This window comes from Capricornis sumatraensis, chromosome 22, assembly GCF_032405125.1.
Source record: "Capricornis sumatraensis isolate serow.1 chromosome 22, serow.2, whole genome shotgun sequence".
Taxonomy (NCBI): domain Eukaryota; kingdom Metazoa; phylum Chordata; class Mammalia; order Artiodactyla; family Bovidae; genus Capricornis; species Capricornis sumatraensis.
In genome coordinates, this window is record NC_091090.1 from 24,875,676 (window position 1) to 24,896,150 (window position 20,475).

General features: G+C 42.6%; 1 protein-coding gene across 5 annotated transcripts in view; it reads right to left on the reverse strand.

Moving 5' to 3' along the window:
* Nucleotides 1-20,475, reverse strand: part of ADGRF5 (adhesion G protein-coupled receptor F5) — a 113,102-nt gene that overhangs the window by 61,689 nt on the left and 30,938 nt on the right. The window contains exon 1 of one of the 5 annotated variants that reach the window (XM_068961036.1): nucleotides 11,684-11,802. The exons of the other annotated variants lie outside the window; for them this stretch is intronic. The gene's annotated coding sequence lies outside the window, so the exon portion shown is untranslated. Of the gene's footprint in view, nucleotides 1-11,683; nucleotides 11,803-20,475 lie in introns of those variants that run through there. 5 annotated transcript variants of the gene reach the window in all.

The window sequence follows — 20,475 nt, forward strand, 5'->3', positions numbered from 1 at the left end:
GGTGGATGAATGAATGGATTCATGGGAGTATACACTCAGAGGTCATCTACCCAATAGTTGATGCAATTCAGCAGCCAAGGCTGTTACTTGAGGTTGTGTCATATATTTCACGTAGTATCAAATGTGGTGCACAGTTACAAGACGACAGAGAACATTCCATAGGCCTAAAATCGTGCTAAGTCAAGCATGCATGAAATGAAATAAGTTATGTTCCTTGTCTCGAAAAAGCTCTCAATCATATCAGGAAGGCATGAAACAGACTGAAAGAAAAATGTGAGCTTAAAAGATGCTATTTACTGAATGTCTCCTAGGTACCAAACACTGCCCTAAATGTAATTATTAGTATGTTCGTTCACTTAATTTGCCTCACAGTAAGACTTGGAGGTAGGTGTTTCCTCCTAATTCATGGATGAGAAAATGAAGGCTTTCAGAGAGGTTACTAGACTTATTCAGGTTGCCCAGCTAGTAAATAATAGTAAGAATTGCCCCCGTTTTGGCCTGTCTCCGGGGCTTCACTGGTGGCTCAATCAGAGAAGAAACTGCCTGCAATGCCGGAGCCCTGGCTTCAATCCCTGGATCAGGGAGATCCCCTGGGCAAGGGAACGACAACCCACTCTAGTATTCTTGCCTGGAGAATTCCACGGACAGATGAGCCTGGTGGGGAAAGTGAGCTGCAGTGTGAAGTAATAAGATGACTAGAAAATGGTGGCCTGGGGGAGTTGGGTGGATTTTGGAGTGACCAGGGTCACTGACCAGACCCTGAAGGATTGGCAATGCTTAAACATGTGATGAGGGAAGGAAAAGAGAATTTCAGGCAAAGGAGAAGACCATAAGTGGAGAGGCTTATCCCTGTTTAAAGGGAACAAAACATCCCAAAGGGTGATGTTTAGCTGTCCTTTGAGCCCTTAGTGGACGTTACCAAGGGTAGCTTGTCCAACCACTGTGATGAAGGCTCGGCCACCATCCCTGAGAGCACATTGTTCTCCTGAACAGTCACCATCAACAAGGGAAGGCAGAGCTATTTTATGCTCTGCCTTGGAAAAAAAAATGAATGTAATGGCTTTAGGGCCCCAGTAATTCCCTCTTTCCTGTAATAGACTATAGTGGAAAGAACACCAGCTTTGATGCAAAACAGGCCTGTGTTCTGATTCCAGCTTCACCACTTATTAATTGTGGGTGAGACATTAACCCCACAGAGGCTCAGTTTCCTGATATGAGTAATGGGGATCACAGTACTGGCCTTGCAGCATTGTTGTGGAGATTAGAGACTTGTGCCCATGAAGCTTGAAAAAGCCTGGTCATGGTTGAATTTGTTAAGGTCTGATTTGTGCCCTCCAAAATTAATATGTTGAATTCCAGCCCCCAGCAGCTCAGAATGTGACCTTATTAGGAGATCAGGTGTTTAACGAGGTCATTAAGTTAAAACGAGGTCATATAGGTGGGGCCCTGATCCAATATGACCAGTGACCTTATAAGAACAGATACTGGGCTGAGAAGTGATGAACAGTCATCTTATAAGGGGAGGATCTTATTAAGACACAGACCTACACAGAGGGAGAACCACGTGAAGACACAGGAGGAAGACAGCATCTCCAAGCCAAGGAGAGAGGCCTCTGAAAAAACCAACTCTGCTGACACCTTGATTTCTGACCTCCAAGCTCCAGAATTGTGAGAAAATAAATTTCTGTTGTTTTAGTCACCCAGTCTGCAGGTCTTTATTATGGTACTCTGAGAAAACTAATACAGAATTCAATAAAAATGATACTTCTTTTTATTTTTTATCACCCAAGAAGTGTGAGTCTGACCCTTTGGTCTGCTACCCAATATTTATTATTTATACTGTGACTGTTTTTATGAAAATCAAAAAATGGGTTATCTGACTATAGCACAAAACATAGACAGTTAAAACTGAAAGACAGATTAGAATTAATCTTTATGCAGTGGTAGAGAACAGACTTGTGGGCACAGTGGGGGAAGGAAGTGGTGGGATGAATTGAGACGGTAGCATTGACATATATTCACGACCATGTGTAAAACAGATAGCCAATGGGACGTGCTGTGTAACATGGGGAGCTCAGCCTGGTGCTCTGCGATGACCTAGAGGGGTGGGATGGGATGTTGGTAGAGGGGGGCTCAAGAAGGAGGGGATCTATGTATACATATAGCTGATTGACATTGCTGTATGGCGGAAGCCAACACAACACTATGAAGTAATTATCCTCCAACTAAAAATAAATTTAAAGCAAATGATTTGCTAAGGAAAAAAGAAAAAGAATTTGCCTTTCATTTAAATACTACCCCCAGCCCTCTACACACACACACACACACACACACACACACACACACACACACACACACACATCCAATTTTTTTAGGTGACAAAACTAAGACCTGGCAATGGCTGTGTGTCTCAAAGGCAGCTGGGAGCTGAATTAGTCAGGGCTAAAGAGATTAATTAAGGATTTCAAAAAATCTAGATAATAATATGGTCCTATAGCGGACAATGTATGACAACTATATTGTCCTATAGTCGGACAAGTCATTTGTTGTATAATGATGGAGAATAATTATCAGCCAAGATGATGATGGTGATGGTGATGATGGTGATGGTGGTGGTTACGGATCATGGGTATTAGATCAGTTTCAGGCCTAGAGCTATTTCAGTATTCCTAGTGCTATTACATCTGTCTCAGGCCTAATGCTATAAGAGGCACTTCAAGAATTATGTCATTTAACCCTCTTAATTAATCCTATAATATCACTAAATTATCCTTAATTATTCCATATTCAAATATGGAATGGAAGGTTAGAAGGATGAGTAACTCACCAAGGTCAAAGAGCTGATACGTAGTAGCGACAAAATTATAAACTTAGCCATCTATTCCTTTGGGAAAAAGGTACCATTTGGGCTAGAGATCTTCTTGGGGGATTATCAACAAGTGCAAAGCTTTCTCTATGTGAACCCTAGTCCAGGCAACTGAGTTCCAGCCTCACCTTGCTACTGATTCATTCATGATCTGGGGCAAGTCACTTCACCCCTCTGCATCTCAATTTTCTTTTTGGCAAAGCCAAGGAGTTGATAGCCCTTGATGATTTCAAAATTGAGGTGAAAGACATGGACTCTGATGGTCCCATTGCTGTTCAAAGAGTCTAAAATTTCTCACAGTTATTTCAAATCCATTGTAACCTCACTTACGTTTCCAAGCCTAATCATAACTCTCTCTTGCATTTGTCTACTCCACCTCTGATTGACTCTGCTAGCTAAGCCTTCACTGCCCCACACAGGCACCACTGCGATGGCTTCCCTTCTTTTCCTCTCTACCCTACCATCTTCATAGATGCAAGATTGACCTTCTGCAAGCACTCTTCACACCTGTTACCTCTGTTCAGCTCTTCACTGCTTCCAGAACAAAGACAATGGTGTTTGCTGATGCTGGAGGCCCTCCATGACCTGGATCTTATTTTTCAGATCTGGCATCTATCACATTTTCACGACTAAAGCTGGTAACTTTTTCATCATTTAAAATAGGGCAAGACAGATCTTGAGCTAGGAGTAGTTTTTCTTTTAAAACTATGACTGTGGTCTGGGACTTCCCTGGCAGTCCAGTGGTTAAGACCCTGAGCTCCCAAAGCAGGGTACAGGGGTTCGATAACTGGCTGGGGAACTAAGATTTCACAAGCCACATAGCATGTCCTAAAGATAAATAAGTAAATAAAAATAAAACAACAACAACAAAAAGACTATGAAAAAAAGGGAGGGGGACAGAAAATGCAAGCAGATACTTAAATAAACATTGAAAGAAAAACACTGTGGTCAAACCTTCACAGTTGATGTTTTATTCACTGACTCTACCAGCCCCATAGGCAATAGTGAATAGAGAAGCAGGGACTTTGCCTTCAGATACGAACCTGAATTGAAAGTTTTTTTTTTAGCCTTTCTGAAACTTGGCTTACTTGTTTGCAAAATGGATTGTTGACAATTAAATAATAAGTAAAATGAATAAATAAAATAGTGCAAGAGATCTTTCCATTGTCCATTCAAAGGTAAAAATATGAAAATTAATCTTTGAGATGTAAGAGTAATTATTTGCTCAAACTATTTTTCACTGTTTGGCAAAACCAAAGTAATCCTGTGATTTACCTGATTTCTGAATCTCCATTTTTTTTTCCTGCTCTTTTGCCTCAACATTATTGCTGCATATTCAGTTCTACCCACCCTTCAGTGCTCAGGAAAATGACTACATCCTGGTTGGAGATTCTCTGCTTTGTTCAACTATAAACGGGAGGTCAGGTACATAGAACACAAGAAATCTTGTTAAAAAGTAGAAGAGAAAGAGTGGCAATTCTTCCCATAGGTAAACTTCCTGGTTTCAGATCATGCACAGAAGGTGATGCTATATACGTGGCTTTCTTTTTAACAAAAGAAGAATTGCATTGTATGCTAGGACACTAACAAGGCAAGCATGCATCTTGGCCTGCGTCTGACTAACTGAACAGGTTATTGTATTCTTTGAAAGAAGCCAAAGATATATCTTCTTATGTTTTGTTCTGTATATACACATATATATATGCCTGAGTCATGTACTTTTGATCAAAATAGAGACTAGATGAGAGACTAAAAATAAATATGCATATATATTATTCTACTATTAGAGAATAATTCAAAGCAGAGTTCCTCAATGCAGATGATGGATGGTAGTAGCAAATTTCAGGACTTTCTTTGCAAATTTGACTGAGATTATTATTCTTTATGGGCTTCCCAGGTGGTGCTAGTGATAAAAAACATGCCTGCCAATGCAGGATACACAAGACAGTTGGGTTTAATCCCTGGGTTGGAAAGATACCCTGGAGGAGGCATGGCAATCCATTCCAGCATTCTTGCCTATAGAATCCCAGGGACACAGGAGCCTGGTAGACTACAGTCCATGGGGTTGCCAAGAGTCAGACATGACTGAAGCAACTTAGCACGCACACGTGGGCTTCCCAGGTGGCTCAGTTGGTAAAGAATCCACCTGCAGATGTAGGAGATGCAGGAGACACGAGTTTTATCCCTGGGTCAGGAAGATCCCCTGGAGAAGAAAATGGCAACCCACTCCAATGTTCTTGGCTGGAAAATCCCACAGAGGAGCATGGTGAGTTACAGTCCATGGGGTCACAAAGAGTCAGACATGACTAGTGACTGAGCAAAAAGCATATTATTCTTTGCTCAAGACTGCAATAAAGACAGGATGGCATCAATAACCTCCCTCCTGGAGTGCAGAAGTACAGATTAAAAGCCCTCAAGGACTCCTCTAACAGCCTGCCTTCACAAATCTGTGTTTTCAACAGCAAGAGGTGATGACTTGCCTTTGCTGACCTTATCTAATGAGATGAATCTCCCTTGCACATGCAGAACTATAAACTAAATATTTATTTAACACAAACACGAAACACAATACCAATAAAAGAACTGCCTTGAAAAAAATTTTTTTTTTCCTGTTTCATTTTCCTTTGCCTTAAAATAAGGTTCAGGAGAAGCATTGTGTCAGGGTAACTCAGTCCTATCAGATTAGAGAGGAACATTTGTTTGTACACAATGGGGTCAAGTTTTCCAAAACACACGCACATGTGTGTGGCGTTGATAACCTTTCATCCTTCTTGTTGTAAATCACTGGAGGATTTTACAACAGGAGATTGCCATCTCCCTGAAACCTTTGAGCAGGAGATTGCCATCTCCATGAAACCAGTAAGTTCCTAACTCTGTTCTTGTCTCAACCATCTTGGTACTTTCATTTACCACGTGGAAGTGTTTTCCTAAGCCCTGGCAAGACAATGCCTGAGGTGTTTTTCAGCTGCCATGGAGGGTGGCCCTGGGGTTGGCTGTGAGACTCCAAGGGCTTGGGCATGGGTCCAAGCCTTACAGTTTTGTGGTCCTACTATTTATGAGGTAAGATCTGAAATAATACTGAGTCTTCCAATAGCAACGATAATGGGCCAATCAGAGCAATCTCTGGTCACTGCAAGAACAGAGGCCCTGGGCCCAAGGGCCCAAGGCAAGCGACTGAGTGATGGGGGCAGAGACTGGAGGCGACACTCCAGACCCTCCAGGGGCCCCAGGGTAGCACTTATGTCTTTACCACGTGGTTTAAACTATTCCAACATTTTAGTAATTGGCAGGACCCTCTTAGATCTTTGTATTCCCTCCCTTCCCACCTCCCAGTTCCTCCATCTCCCTGACATCAGGCATGGGGTCCTTGGACAATGACTTCACTTCTCTTAAATTTCTATTTTCCTCTCTAGGCATTTTGGTAGAATTTAAGAATACTGGATGACAGGGAACTATATTCAATAATTTGTAATAACTTATAATGGAAAAGAATATATATATGTATAACTGAATCATTTTGCTGTACAACAAAAACTAACACAACATTGTAAGTCAACTATACTTCAATAGAAATAATTATTTGCCTATTTTGAAGAAAAGATGTGTGTGCTACTTAAAATGAAAAAAACTACAGATTAAAACTTACAGATTAAATATTACATATTAATTAAATATTACAGATTAAAATTCCCTCCCCCCAAATATAGCACACTGGGAATCATGGCCATTCCAAGATTTTCTTAATCTGGATAGTCTGACTTTTGTCCTCATCTCATCATGAAAAGCATCTTCTAAAGTGTGATGTTCGCTAATCCTCGTCCTTCCTGATTTCTTGTTGGCTTCTGACGACACTTAGCTGCTCCTCCTTCATGCCTTCCCCTTTTTCTCCTTCACTTCACTTTGGGGTCTCTCTTCACTTCAGCCTTTTCTCCTTTCCCTCTTCCTATGATTCCGTCCTCCTCATCCTACACCAACTGAGTGTAGGCTTGCAAACCTCCCCTGGGTCCTTGGCTGATCTCTCTTGACACTCTTAGGGTACAGCTTTAACTATCCATTTATATGAGAATCCCTCAAACTTTATTTCCACCTTAGTCACTTTTCTAACATCTTCCCAAATGCACTATTTCCACCTGGGTCTAAATTCAGCTCATCCAGAACTAATGTGTCTCTTCTCTCCTAACCCATCTCTTCCCAGATTTACAAGCTGCTGGCTTCTTTCTCCAGGTTCCCAGGCTCACAACCCCACAGGTATTCTGGGTCACAAGCCTTGACGGTAGGAATGGGAGGAGCAATTCAGCCATTCGCTCAGTCTTGTGAATACCTCCAGTGCCCGCATTTTCTTTCCCTCGGCCGCCATATTGGCGCGGATGGTATCATCTCCTCAGAAGCATTATCACCAGAAGGACTGCAGCAACCTCCTGAACCTTCCTCTTTCCCTCCCTGTCCAATATCCAATACCATCTGCCAATTCATTTGCCTAGAACACTATTTGTCATCTATTGCTACTATGCCATACTCTATATGTAGCATATATTGCTATTATGTCAGATACTCTAAACATTCTCAAATGCTCAGAGGAAATCTGGGCTAATTCACCTGGCAAGCATGGTCACCACAACTGAATGTAACCCAGCTCTGACACAATTTTCTTCTGTACCGCTTGGAGACAGAACTGGCTGGCTGACCTACTCACAAGCATTTATTGTACCTTTTTTTTTTTGCAAAATGCATCATAAATATTAACACTAAGTATTGGTTGAAGAGATTGCTACCTCTTAACTTCTTCTCACACTATTCTTGGCAACCTGAAATGCCCCATTTCTCCCTTCTGAGATTTACTCATTATTTCAGGTCTTTTGTACTCCCTTAGTAGCAACAAGAATTGCTATCATTTATCAAGCTTTAGCTATATGCCAGGCTTCCCTCAGTCGGGAAAGAATCTGCCTACAATGCAGGAGACCTGGGTTCAATTCCTGGATCAGGAAGATCCCTTGGAGAAGGAAATGGCAATCCACTCCAGTATTCTTGCCTGGAGAATCCCATGGACCGGGAGCCTGGCGGGCTACAGTCCTTGGGTTCCAAGAGTCGGACATGACTTAGCGACTAAACCAGCACCACCAGCTATATGCTGGTCATTAGACTAAACGGTGTACTTGATATGCCAGGCTCATTTTAATCCTTAAACCCTATATTGTTAGAACTATCAGTTTTCTCCATTTTGCCAACGAAGGAACTGAAACTTGGGTAAATTAAATCACACCCCCCAAGTCACACAATAATAGCCAATTCTGTTGCTAAATCTGAACTCTTAGCCTTTCTTTGGAATACACCGCATCTCCCTCCTTGGCTGCTTCTCTGGCCCTGGCATGCGGATTTCTCTGTAGCTCTATTGTGGTTTTTGTAGCACAGCATAGTTATTAGGCATATGGACTGGTCAGACTGCCTACTTGCCAGCTTTCTGTGCCTCGGGCAACTTAGTTAAAATTGTGTGTCCTTTTGTCTATAAATTAGGCATTATAATAGAAACTGAGGCATGGGATTATTGAAATAACTACATGACTTAACCACCTCTGTAAAGTACTGAACACAGTGCCTAGCACAAAATAAGTACTCAGTAAACATTACCTGTTGTTATTAAAATCCCCAGGACCAGTGCTTTGCCTCTAGTTATGAGTATAAACTGGTTAAAGGAAAGGATTCTCTGTCTTTGTAATTCCACAGCTCTCTGCACATCTATCAGTATAGATGCTTCTACTAAGCTGTGACTTTATAGGTTTCACTTTTGTGATTATCTTTGAGGAAACGGGCAAGACTCCAGTTATTTTAACCATCATCACCACAATCAGGCAATGTGAGTTGAAATGCTGAGCCGTGTGAATTCATAGCGTACCCACAGTGAACACAGATACTTAACTCAACACGCCTTCCTAGAGCCGCTACTCTGGGTTGAAAGTCCCTGACATGGGGGGACCTGAGCCTATGAGGGCCCCCACTTAGAGACAAAGATTACAGCAATGAGCGATACTAATTTGGATTCTGTGAGGAATGTTGGCAGGGAAGCTTTCTAGGGGCACATTTTCTGATTAAAAAAAAAAAAAGAGCTCTGAAAAACAACACAACAAAAACTCAACTCTGATTTATTTTCTACCCATCTATATAGATCAATCCAGAAAGTGGCAGATCAGGCAAAAGATAACTAGTATTTCTTTTTCTGGGAATTGAGACACATGTTAAAGTGACATTGAATAAAAGGATGACCCCCTCCCACCCATAGTCATTTGGCAGCAGAAGAACACATCCTGTTTACCTGGAACATTTCGTCAGATTCTGTAAACTCTGCAAGCGACAGGGAGCCAGTGACTCTGCATGGAAGCCAGGGGGTGGTTTCAGTTGAAACTCAAAAGATAGGGCCATGTCTGGGGAGCTGGGGTTGCCTCCTCATTCTCACCTGCAGATGTGTGTGTTGGGGGCAGCATTCCACTCATTAACAGCCGCAGCCAGATCCTAAAACAAGATGCTCACCCCTGCTGGCATGTCTGACCCCAACTTCTGAGCGACCTGAAGCAGTATTACTTCTGCTTCACTATTTAGACTTTGTCTCTTACAGTTTGGATTCAATTCTCAACCTTCGCTGCGTAAAAGAATCACTTTGGAGATTTACAAACAAAACCAACCAAGCAAAACAGCATGAGATTTCCCTAGAGATTCTCACTCAGTTGTTCCAGGGAAGTGCCTGGGCGCCATTTTCTTTTGCTAAGTCGCTGAGGATGATGCCAATAAATGGCAGGTGTTAGAATGTGCTCAAATCTGGACCAGGCAATAGCTGAATCTACCTACAGACTTCCAGCACAACTGGAAACCCGTGTTGCTCCAAAACTGATAGAATCCAGCCAATCACATTCATTCTCTACTCTGTATGATTTTCACTCTCATGATGTTATCAGCCTCTTGGTTGGAAAGGCAGAGATCTGGGCTTCTTCTCATTCCAGTGCCCCTGGAATTCTGAGCCTCTCAGTTTCGTATTTCATAAAATGGGAACAAACTACCTGCTTTACCTGTGATGAGTGAGTTGAAAGAGAAGGAGGTCTCTGTCAGGGGCTAGCACTGTGCAGCAGGGTGAAATGTTCATCAAAATACCCAGAGAAAGAATCAACATGGGCAAATTTAACAAGATGATCAAGAAAGCACCAGAGAATGTCCAAAATCAGGGCCAACTGGCCCTCTAGTTTGGAGAAAAGAAACCTTGGGAAGGGCAAGAAAATGCCTAATAGCAGTTGAAAAGTAATTTGTGATTATTCTTAGACTTGACATTGCTCATGTAACTTCATTGCAAATCCTCTCTTCATGACCCATACTCATTTGTTCACAGTATTTTATTTATAATTCACTTGTCTCATAATAATGAATAGAAGGAAAAAATTAAAGGTCACCTTTTTACAGATAGCTAAAAGAAATAGAAAGTGAACCCACATGTTAAATTCATCTATTATTCACTAAGAAAGGGAATCTCTCCCATTGTCCCCCCATTTCCCTAGAGCCAACTACTTAATCTAGCTGGCTAGCTGTCATTTATGTATCCATAAATCCACCCATCTATTCAGTTAATCTTCTTTTATTTTCCAGAACAAAATACCTTTGATGGACTTCAAGAGAGAATCCCAAACTACTAGTTGAAAAATCTAGAATTTAATCCGTGGGAGGTTGTTACAAATACTATGCATTGTCCAAGCCAAAACCAATATATAAATAACAATGGTAAAAATGAAAAAAAAAAAAAACTATTTCAAGCTTTTCTAAATATTAAAACAACTGCTCACATTCCCCATGTATTATTTTTTTCTTTGCAGTGAGGGGAAGGGATTGTTAAAGACCAATACATGGATCTGACAAAAAGAATATTTGTATTCCTAAGTGCCCTGGCTTTCCCTAAGAGCTGGGAAGACAGAAAAATCAGTCACTTAACTGGTAAGATAGATGGCAAACAATTGACTGGATAACATTGGGGAGGGAAGGAAACTAATGCATACGGGGCATGTGGGGTCTGAAAAACTGTGAGACATATTCTGTTATAGTAAGAATATAACCATGCATTACGTGCATCATTCAGAAATGAAAGTCCAGAAACATTAGCTCTTTATGAAGGGAAAAACTGAGCTGCAGTGAAGGGGTATGAGCCGGGTTTCTGCAAAGTATGAGAAAACACAGTTGAAGCAAACCACACACCATAGGGCAACTCCTCCTTTCCAGAACACTTGAGGCAAGCCTGCCTGCTCTTGATCCCAGTGCTTTATCTGACCTCCTTCCCAGAGCTGACTTGCAAACCCCTTTCCATTCAGTAGTTGGGGGAGGAAGTGGGTAGCTTGCATTTTACGTTTCCAGACTGCCTAGGACGTGAGAATATCTGCACATCTCCTGCTACACGCAGGGTAGCCTCCCCAGCTGCCTGGCGTGGAGATCCACAGCCAGCAATTCACAAACCTTCTGGTCTCTATGGTAGTTTTCTGGCTCAGGGATGGGAAAACTCATTAAAAAGATAGAAAACGGAAAGCTTTTTTTATTATAGAGGAAATCCTAAAAGCACCCCAGCTCACTGCCTGACACTCCATCTTCCTAAACACAGTCTCATCGACTTGACCAACAGCCGCACGCCCAATGCCCCTGGCCAGCCATGCTTTGTGCTCGCAACATGCAAGTCACAGCTACAGAAAAGAGGATTGTAACTGAAAAGTGCCTTAAAAGGAGCCTCAGAGTGACCTAGGTGCCCCTGAGGTCTTGCTACCAAGAGAGACAAACCCCAGTAGGAGAAATGCCTGTTACCTGCCCAGCACCGTTGTCCCCAGGCCAGCTCCGGCTCTGATCAGACGTCTAACAAAGTTCCAGCTCTCTGCTACGAGGCCACTCGCCCCGCAGCCTCATGCTCGATGAAGGGCGAGCCAAGCTGGGCTCATGAGGAGGGCTCAGACAGGACTGGGAGCTCCGAGCCAAGCTCAGCCTCCTCTCTGACCGGTGCCTCCCTGCTGTGGCCCTCCCAGCCTCACACAGCCATCCCCGACGGCTGGCCGCTGTTTGAAAACAAGAAGTGATTTCCTGGTCCTCTTCCCCAGATGGTGTGTGCTATTTCCCTCCCGCCCATGGGAAGTCCTTCAGATCCTTCTTATCTGGAAACCTATTCACTGAGTAGCCAGACTTGTTTGGCCAAAGCCCCTAATTCTTGCTTTCCTTTCTTCAGAGAAAAAACTTCAGAAAACGAAACCGGAGAGTCCGCAAATGGGGTTGAGGTTATGGCCAGTGTAGGATGCCTGGTTTAAATCTTTGAAAGATGCCCACTAAATGAGACTGTGTTTTCAGAGTAGAAGGAAAATTAAAATTATCAATCAGCATCATTTCTAGCAGCACCAAGAAATCAGAGATTTTAAAAGTCCTGAACATGGGAAGACCTAATGAAATCATTAGGTCCTAGCCCTGGGTTTTAGGGAGGGTTGCCCTTCAAATACACCACATTCAGAGGTATGTAGTTCTTCCAGATTTTCCAGGGGAACTCTGTGAATATTTGTGCATCAAATTACAAATTCTGTAATTTAATCTATTGTCGCAGTTAGCACTAATGTTTAAAGATAAGGAGATACATGGAAAAAAGGCAGGCTGTAGCTGATTTGTTGGGTTTAAAGATGAATTAGATGAAGCAATTATACTGCAGTAAAAAATGAAGATGAATTAGAATTAGAGTTCTTGAGATGAAAGTGACCTATCCATCCTCATTTTACAAACAAGGAAACCAAGATCCAGAGAGAAACAGTGACTTGCCCAAGGTCAGAACACAGATGGGAAGTGACAAATGGTCACCTCATTGTTCTTAAACATCTCTCTGTGTGGAATACTCTTCAACTTCCTACTTTGAAGCCCTGCCCACAAAAAGCCTGATGAATGGACCCTGGCCTAGGGCCCAGGAATCTGCATTATAAGTGCCCCAGTAAAAAGGGCATCCCCAGACTGCATTGAGAGATACCCTCCTAATGTCAGGACAGTGTGTCAGTGCAAGGACCCCAGAGTCAGACTGCAGGGATTCAAACCACAGGGCCACTGATTCCTATTTATGGGGCCTTGGAGACGTGATGAGACCTCACTGAGACTCAGTTTTATTATGTGTGAAAGTGGAATAATAATACTGCTGAGGCTATGAAGGCTCTGATAAAAGCCTGGCATGGAGGATGAACTCCAGAACTGGATACCTGGGCTCGAATCCTCCAAGCTATTGGATCTTCCCTGTCCCACATCATCTCCCTTCCTCCTGGCCAGCCTTCCCTTCCAGCCAGAGCTCCCATCCTGTAGGCGTGTCAGCAACTACTTGTCATATTCAGGCTGGGGACAAGGGTGAAGTGTCTGGCAAAAGGAGGATGAACCTTCAAAATATTGGATTGGCAAACATTTTGTTCGAGTTTTTCTGTAACCTCTTATGGAAGAACCCAAATGAATTTTTGGCCAAGTCAACATTATTATTCTACTTCTTGGTACTGATTCTCAATTGTATTCTCCAGCCCATTCCACACCAGCATGGGAGATGGTGGTGGTGCCCCCAACAGCTGACCCTTCACCTCTTCTCTGCTGCCAGCCTGGGCCTGGTTATGCACTCAGGGGTGCACTGTGATAGGTTTAAAGTACAGGGACGTCATTTTCCTTGCTGGACCCTGGGATATGCTTAGACATGTGGCCAGATGTGGATGTATGTCACCTCTGGGTTTACTATCAATGGCACAATGTGTGTGCATGCTCGTGTAAGACTCTTTTGTGACCCCATGGACTGTAGCCCACCAGGCTCCTCTACCCACAGAATTTCCCAGGCAAGAATATTAGAGTAGGTTTTCATTTTCTCCTCCAGGGGATCTTCCCAACACAGGGATCACTGACAGGCGGATTCTTTACCCTTCAGCCCCCTGGCACAATAAAGGGCCTTATTATTTAATCCAGTACTAATTGCCTTACCTGTAGTAAAATGGTGAATCATCATGAAAAATAAATCTTTTCTTTCTATAGAAAACACTCATGACACAGTAAGTCAAATATACTTCAATTAAAAAATAATTCTATAAAAAAATAAATAAAATACTACCCTTGGTCAATAAATAATTTAGTAAGACACTTAGACAGAATCAAAAAGCTTAAATCATATTTTAGAATACAGTTGATCATTGGATAATGTGTGTGGGTCTACTTGCATGCCGATTTTTTTTTTCACTTCACTTCAGTTCAGTTCAGTTCAGTTCAGTCGCTCAGCCGTGTCTGACTCTTTGTGACCCCATGAATCACAGCACGCCAGGCCTGCCTGTCCATCACCAACTCCCGGAGTTCACTCAGACTCACATCCATTGAGTCAGTGATGCCATCCAGCCATCTCATCCTCAGTTGTCCCCTTCGACTCCTGCCCCCAATCCCTCCCAGCATCAGAGTCTTTTCCAATGAGTCAACTCTTTGCATGAGGTGGCCAAAGGACTGGAGCTTCAGCTTCAGCATCATTCCTTCCAAAGAAATCCCAGGGTTGATCTCCTTCAGAATGGACTTGTTGGATCTCCTTGCAGTCCAAGGGACTCTCAAGAGTCTTCTCCAACACCACAGTTCAAAAGCATCAATTCTTCGGTACTCAGCTTTCTTCACAGTCCAACTCTCACATCCATACATGACCACAGGAAAAACCATGGCCTTCACTAGACAGACATTAGTCGGCAAAGTAATGTCTCTGCTTTTGAATATGCTATCTAGGTTGGTCATAACTTTTCTTCCAAGGAGTAAGCGTCTTTTAATTTCATGGCTGCAGTCACCATCTGCAGTGATTTTGGAGCCCCCAAAAATAAAGTCTGACACTGTTTCTACTGTTTCCCCATCTATTTCCCATGAAGTGATGGGACCAGATGCCATGATCTTCGTTTTCTGAATGTTGAGCTTTAAGCCAATATTTTCGCTTTCCTCTTTCACTTTCATCAAGAGGCTTTTTAGTTCCTCTTCACTTTCCGCCATAAGGGTGGTGTCATCTGCATATCTGAGGTTATTGATATTTCTCCCAGCAATCTTGATTCCAGCTTGTGTTTCTTCCAGTCCAGCATTTCTCATAATGTACTCTATATAGAAGTTAAATAAGCAGGGTGACAATATACAGCCTTGATGTACTCCTTTTCCTATTTGGAACCAGTCTGTTGTTCCATGTCCAGTTCTAACTGTTGCTTCCTGACCTGCATACAGATTTCTCAAGAGGCAGGTCAGGTGGTCTGGTATTCCCATCTCTTTCAGAATTTTCCACAGTTTACTGTGATCCACACAGTCAAAGGCTTTGGCATAGTCAAAAACAGAAATAGATGTTTTTCTGGAACTCTTGCTTTTTCCATGATCCAGCGGATGTTGGCAATTTGATCTCTGGTTCCTCTGCCTTTTCTAAAACCAGCTTGAACATCAGGAAGTTCATGGTTCATGTATTGCTGAAGCCTGGCTTGGAGAATTTTGAGCATTACTTTACTAGCATGTGAGATGAATGCAATTGTGCGGTAGTTTGAGCATTCTTTGGCATTGCCTTTCTTGGGGATTAGAATGAAAACTGACCTTTTCCAGTACTGTAGCCACTGCTGAGTTTTCCAAATCTGCTGGCATATTGAGTGTAGCACTTTCACAGCATCATCTTTCAGGATTTGAAACAGCTCAACTGGAATTCCATCACCTCCACTAGCTTTGTTTGAAGTGATGCTGTCTAAGGCCCACTTGACTTCACATTCCAGGATGTCTGGCTCTAGATGAGTGATCACACCATCATGATTATCTTGGAAGTGAAGATCTTTTTTGTACAGTTCTTCTGTGTATTCTTGCCACCTCTTCTTAACATCTTCTGCTTCTGTTAGGTCCATACCATTTCTGTCCTTTATCGAGCCCATCTTTGCATGAAATGTTCCCTTGGTATCTCTAATTTTCTTGAAGAGATCTCTACTCTTTCCCATTCTGTTTTCTTCCTCTATTTCTTTGCATTGATCGCTGAAGAAGGCTTTCTTATCTCTTCTTGCTATTCTTTGGAACTCTGCATTCAGATGCCTATATCTTTCCTTTTCTCCTTTGCTTTTCACCTCTCTTCTTTTCACAGCTATTTGTAAGGCCTCCCCAGACAGCCATTTTGCTTTTTTGCATTTCTTTTCCGTGGGGATGGTCTTGATCCCTGTCTCCTGTACAATGTCACGAACCTCATTCCATAGTTCATCAGGCACTCTATCTATCAGATCTAGGCCCTTAAATCTATTTCTCACTTCCACTGTATAATCATAAGGGATTTGATTTAGGTCATACCTGAATGGTCTAGCAGTTTACCCTACTTTCTTCAATTTGAGTCTGAATTTGGGAATAAGGAGTTTATGATCTGAGCCACAGTCAGCTCCTGGTCTTGTTTTTGTTGACTGTATAGAGCTTCTCCATCTTTGGCTACAAAGTATATAATCAATCTGATTTCGATGTTGACCATCTGGTGATGTCCATGTGTAGAGTCTTCTCTTGTGTTGTTGGAAGAGGGTGTTTGCTATGACCAGTGCATTTTCTTTGCAAAACTCTATTAGTCTTTGCCCTGCTTCATTCTGCATTCCAAGGCCAAATTTGCCTGTTACTCCTAGTGTTTCTTGACTTCCTACTTTTGCATTCCAGTCCCCTATAATGAAAAGGACATCTTTTTTGGGTGTTAGTTCTAAAAGGTCTTGTAGGTCTTCATAAAACCATTCAACTTCAGTTTCTTTAGCGTTACTGGTTGGGGCATAGACTTGGATAACTGTGATATTGAATGGCTTGCCTTGGAGACGAACAGAGATCATTCTGTTGTTTTTGAGATTGCATCCAAGTACTGCATTTCAGACTCTTTTGTTGAGCATGTTAGCTACTCCATTTCTTCTGAGGGATTCCTGCCCGCAGTAGTAGATATAATGGTCATCTGAGTTAAATTCACCCATTCCAGTCCATTTTAGTTTGCTGATTCCTAGAATGTCGATGTTCACCCTTGCCATCTCTTGTTTGACCACTTCCAGTTTGCCTTGATTCATGGACCTGACATTCCAGGTTCCTATGCAATATTGCTCTTTACAGCATTGGATCTTGCTTCTATCACCAGTCACATCCACAGCTGGGTATTGTTTTTGCTTTGGCTCCATCCCTTCATTCTTTCTGGAGTTATTTCTCCACTGATCTCCAGTAGCATATTGGGCACCTAATGACCTGGGGAGTTCCTCTTTTGGTATCCTATCATTTTGCCTTTTCATACTGTTCATGGGGTTCTCAAGGCACTGTGTGACATGACCCACAGTTGCTTGGTTGACTCCTTGTATGTGGGACCAGGATACAGAGTAACAATTGTAAAGTTATGTGCAGATTTTCAGCTGTGAAGAAGTGATTACCCTTAAACCTATGTTGTTCAAAGGTCTACTGTATTCCAAATTTCTTGTGCTAAATATTTGCATATTGACTTTTCCTATACAAAATGGACAAAGATATTCCAGATTCATTTTTACACTAAAAACCTATAATATTAAGTATAGGTAGTAAAAAACACCTGGGTCTTGAAAACCCAGAGTAACTTGGGGTGAATCGTGTGGACACCAGATCTGCCCACTCATAGCCCCTCAGAAACTTACTTGGTTATTTCATCTTTCTGTGCCTCAGTTTTCTCATCTGCAAAATCAGAGTAATAATAAGAACTACCTCAGGGTTTTAGGGAAGACTGAATGAGTTCCACACCTGTAAAAATGCTTATGAAAGTGCCTGGCACTTAGTAAGCATGTGTTAAGTGTTGGCTATTGCTATTGTTATTATAGCATCATCAATTCCATGGACATGAATTTGAGCAAGCTCTGGAAGATAGTGGAGGACAGAGGAGCCTACAGTCCGTGGGGTCACAAATAGTCGAACACGACTTAGTAACTGAACAACAACAAAAATGTTATTTCTGCAGGAAAGAGATTTTTGTTGTAATAACATGGAGGGATTTGGTACTGCCTTTGCTGTTGCTTTCTGCTAGCTTTGCCTCTGGTTCCACACAGACTGGCACTTTGAAGATGCCTCCAAAATATATCTTCTTGTCTCTGTCATGAGATTTGGTTCCTTTGGGGGTAGCTTGAATGGATTAGTATAAGTGTAGATGAATGACACCTGCTGTACTGGAAGGAATGGAGAAAACATAGGAGGAAAGCCAGTTGTATAGCATGGGGAGCTCAGCTCAGTGCTCTGTAATGACCTGGATGGATGGAATTGGGGGTGGTGGTGAAAGGGAGGGTCAAGAAAAAGGGGATGTATGTACACATATAGCTGATCCACTTAGTTGTTCAGTAGAAACTAACACAACATTGTAAAGCAATTATACTCCAAAAAAAGGGGGGGCGGTCACTAAAAGAATGTTGCAGGCTGAGAGCTTTGGAAAGTAATTGCAAGGGAGGATTGAATGTCTGATAGGGGAGTTTACCCAGTCCAGGAGAGGAAAGCTCGAAGACCTTCAGAAAAGAGGTCATTCGTAGAGATGTGGGTGGACCTAGAGTCTGTCATACAGAATGAAGTAAATCAGAAAGAGAGAGATATATTAGCACGTGTATGTGGAATCTAAAAGAAAAAAAATGATAGAGACAAGCTTATTTGCAGGGCAGGAATAGAGACTCAGAGTAATGGACGTGTGGACACAGGGTGGGAAAGGGAGAGTGTGATGAATTGGGAGATTAGGAATGACATATATACACTGCTGCCTAGTCGCTTCAGTCGGGTCAGGCTCTGCGCTACCGTATGGACTCCAGCCCGCCACGCTGCTCTGTCCATGGGGATTCTCCAGGCAACAATCCTGGAGTGGGTTGCCATGCCCTCCTCCAGGGATCAAACCCAGGTCTCCTGCTTTCCAGGCAGGTTCTTTACCATCTGAGCCACCAGGGAAGCCCAAGGATACTGGAGGGGGTAGGCTGTCCGTTGTCTAGGGGATCTTCCCGAGCCAGGAATTGAACCAGGGTCTCCTGCATTGCAGGAGGATTCTTTATCTACTGAGCTATCAGGGAAGCCTCATGTGTACAAGTGTAAAACAGATAGCTAGTGGGAAGCTGTTATACAAAACAGGGAGCTCAACCCAGTGCTCTGTGATGACCCCCTCTAGGTCATCATCTAGGGTGATAGGGAGGGGGGCGAAGGTGGGAGGGAGGTCCAAGAGGGAGGGGATATATGTATCTATATAACTGATTCTCTTTGTTGTACAGCAGACATTGACACAGCATGTAAAGAAATTGTCCTTCAATAAAGAAAGAGTGACAATGTGGGGGACCTTGACTTGGATACCTCTTGCCTTAAAAAACACCCTGCTGTCAGAGTCAGATCCTGGGTTCACACTTTGAAAATACTGTCTTTTTCCTGTTTGCCTCAGGTTGTGGGGCGCTGTCAACTCTGACATCAGACTGGGCGTTGTCAAGGTGGCTGTCCGTTTGCCTCCCTGAGGAGCAATTCCTCTCTCACCCGCTGTCCTGTTTGTTGCTAGGAACACTCCGTGCTTGTGGCACTCTCTTCACAATGAAAACAAAGACCAATAAAAGATGGAACCACCATATGGTCTCGGCTGCAACCCAGAGGCCAGTGCTGATGGGAAGACTTTGCCCTTTCCCAGCTACAGCTGCTGTTCACTGGGAAAGAGCCCTTGTCTGAGTTCTAAGATGCTGGAGTTGGTGGCAAGTTGAAACCAGACTTCTGCCTGACCGTGATGGTGTAGCCTGAGTAACTAATTCAACTAGTCATGTTATCAATATTTGTGTTAGTATGAGGCATCACTTAGGACTTGAGGGGTTAGCCTCACTGGAGACAGAGCTATTTGCTCAGGCAGAAATGTAAGCACCAAGTAAATGTGTCTTTCCGGAACATTCCAGGCTGTGTCATGCTTCCCCCTTCTTCATCTGGCTAATTTTTAGTCTTCAGTTAAGCAGCAGATGTTATTTCTTCCAAAGATCTTCCCAGTCCTCCCAGGCTGAGTCAAGTATTTTTTCTCACTGACCTCAAATGAGGAGGTATGTGTCTTTCTGCAGGTACCACACTATACTCAAATGATCATTTTAATGCATTGACTGTAAGTGCCTTGAGGGCTGGGCCTTATCTTATGTATTGTATGCCCAGATCCTTGTTCCGTGTTGGCACGTTCTAGGTAATTCAGAAAAGAAAACAAAAGGACTACCCCGTGATCTAGCAATCCCACTTCTGGATATACATCCAAAGAAAACCATAATGTGAAAAGATAATGCACCCCACTGTTCTTAGCAACACTATTTACAAGTAGCCAAGACAGGGAACCAACCTAAATGTCCATCAACAGATGAATGGATTAAGAAGATATAGTACCTATATACAGTAGAATACAACTCAGCCATAAAAAACAATGAAATAATGCCACCTGCAGCAACTTGGACGGACCTATAAATTATCATAGTAAGTGAAGTAAGCCAGACAAAAGCAAATACATGATATCATTCATGTGTGGAACCTAATTTTAAGAATGATATAAATTAACTTATTTACAGAACAGAAACAAACTCTCATATTTCGAAAACCAAAAATTTGGTTGCCAAAGGGGACATGTGGGGGGAGGGATAAAT